Here is a 2,164-nt window from a genome sequence, read left to right as displayed (position 1 = left end):
AGATGGCCAGCTTTGTAACCGGGGCGACAAAATCATTGTTTTGACCTTTATGGCAACTTTCAGCATAGAATGAACCCTGTTTGAAAGAATAGCACGATCTGATTCCTTTTTGCAACGCTCCGCTCTCCGCCTCAAAATAGTGAAACATTGATCCCCACGGCGGTGTCCACACCATACCATTCACATCACACTGCACCATGCCGAAGTCGTGGTTCTCTGTGTTGATAGACGGCGGCTCCGGGTCTCCTTTCGAATCCGGATCTTGGCGCGCCGCCGGCATTCTCCAGGGCCCTCGACCTCCAGGACGATCGTATCCTCTGAGAAGGAGAAGATTATCATCTCCTCAGGTGATGAGGAGGAGCAGCCGGCCCTCCTCGCAAAGGCGGCAGTCACAGGCGATGAGTACCAGTGGCAAATGGAGCTCATGACAAGCGGCCGTTCCATGACCATGGTTCGTCGCCGCCGCGAACCCACATCAAGGAGGAGTCAGCATCGTCGCCTATCCGCCGCGTGAAGGCAGAGCTGACATTCCTCCACCCCCCGCCCACGTGCAACTTCTAAATCCAAATCAGATGTCGAAAGAAGGAGGAGCCAACATTGCCACCGCACCACCGGTACGGCCGCATCGACTAGCCAGCATCGCCAACGCGCCACGTCTCGCGCAGAAAGGCCACGAAGAAGGAGGTACCACTAGCGATCGCGATGGCGCGGCGCCAACTCCACTACCTCGGTTGTCGCAACAACATGGCTACTCGTCGTCTCGGAGCATCATGGCGGCCGAGGAGAGGACGACCAAGGAGGCGGCGCGGTGGGTTGGGTGCACAACGACGCGCCACTTGGGTTCATGAAGTCCAACTAGGTGTTGGCCTGGGTCCGCGCGGACCCCGGTCTCGCAAAGGTCTGGCCGGCGGCCACGGTGACTATGTTGCCTCGACGAGGAGTGCTCTCTCAGCGAGACCGTCACCGTCGCCAACCAAGGGCTGCTGCGAGCAGTAGGAAATATCGTCCGGTTTATGTAAAAAATATATCAAACTTATGTTTGGTTGAATGAATTCCTTGTCTTTGCATGAATTGTGTCCGGTTTATCGTACGGTGATAACTTGTCCCGGTCGGCATATGGACATTTGGTAGCTGAGATCAAGCATCTTATGGTACTTCGTGAGTTTATTCCACAAAAGATTAAGCGTAAGAAAAATAGGGTAGCAGATCGATTGGCTTTGTATAGTCCTATTTGAGAGTGTGACTGCGGTATGGCTATATCGTGGACCATCGTGTATAGAGGAACTTTTGCCTCTCAATTGTAACCATATTTTTATGGAATAAAACTCTTTACCCTTGCAAAAAAAATGTGTCTGGATTTATTTGTATTGTGGGCAGACGCTTGCGATGAGCGTTGGATGGATGCCTCCCGTATCATTGTCCACGGACGGGCCCGAATGCGTCCGCGGACAAATGCTATGTTTGTTTTATGGGTCAGTGTTAGAGATGCCCTAACTTGACACCCCTCAAATAGTTTTAGGACTTACTCCCTGTGTTTCTAAATATTTGTCTTTTTAGGGATTTCAACGAGTAACTACATACGGAGCAAAATAAATGAATCTACACTCTAAAATATGTCTATATACATTCATATGTGGTAGTCCATTTGAAATATTTAAAAACAAATATTTAAAAACGGAGGAAGTATGTTGTATTTTACTTCCAATTTATATGTGAAGGAATCCAGAAAAAAAAAAGGTAAAGGAGGCAATCGTAGCTCCGCAGGACTCCTGTAGTAGTTTAGCAAACGAACTCTTGCGAGAGTCCTATCTAGGTCGTCGCAAAAAAAAAAAGGAGAGGAAAGAAAGAGTCCTATCTAGGGACGTGCTGCCAAATAAGTTTTAGAGTCCAGCAAAAGGGCAAAAGATACTACTATACAGATTGGCCCAATGCTGGTTTCTAGGGCTTAAGCAGAAAATAGCCACCCAATGCTTGCCTATAAATACACGGCAGGTCAAGAGGAAGGCACCACCAATCCGTGCATATCTCATCGGCAGTTGGAGGAAGGGCAAACCCTCGTTGATGCAAAACCAATCTACAACTACGAGTTCAATTGAGGTATGAGCCAAACTAGCATGTGTTGGGATTTCGTCTGCTTCTAGATCTGTTTTGTTCTATGAATTCT

The 2,164-nt window shown here is 48.6% G+C and overlaps 1 protein-coding gene across 1 annotated transcript in view; it reads left to right on the top strand.

Annotated features, from left to right (window-relative positions):
• The first annotated feature begins 2,078 nt into the window (after positions 1 to 2,078).
• LOC123149319 (E3 ubiquitin-protein ligase UHRF2) overlaps positions 2,079 to 2,164 on the top strand; it is a 9,496-nt gene continuing 9,410 nt past the window's right edge. The window contains exon 1 of the mRNA XM_044568956.1: positions 2,079 to 2,097. The gene's annotated coding sequence lies outside the window, so the exon portion shown is untranslated. The remainder of the gene's footprint in view (positions 2,098 to 2,164) is intronic.

This window comes from Triticum aestivum, chromosome 7A (genome assembly GCF_018294505.1).
Source record: "Triticum aestivum cultivar Chinese Spring chromosome 7A, IWGSC CS RefSeq v2.1, whole genome shotgun sequence".
NCBI classification, from domain to species: domain Eukaryota; kingdom Viridiplantae; phylum Streptophyta; class Magnoliopsida; order Poales; family Poaceae; genus Triticum; species Triticum aestivum.
Note: the sequence above shows the minus strand (reverse complement) of the source record. Positions and strands in the feature narration are given on the sequence as shown.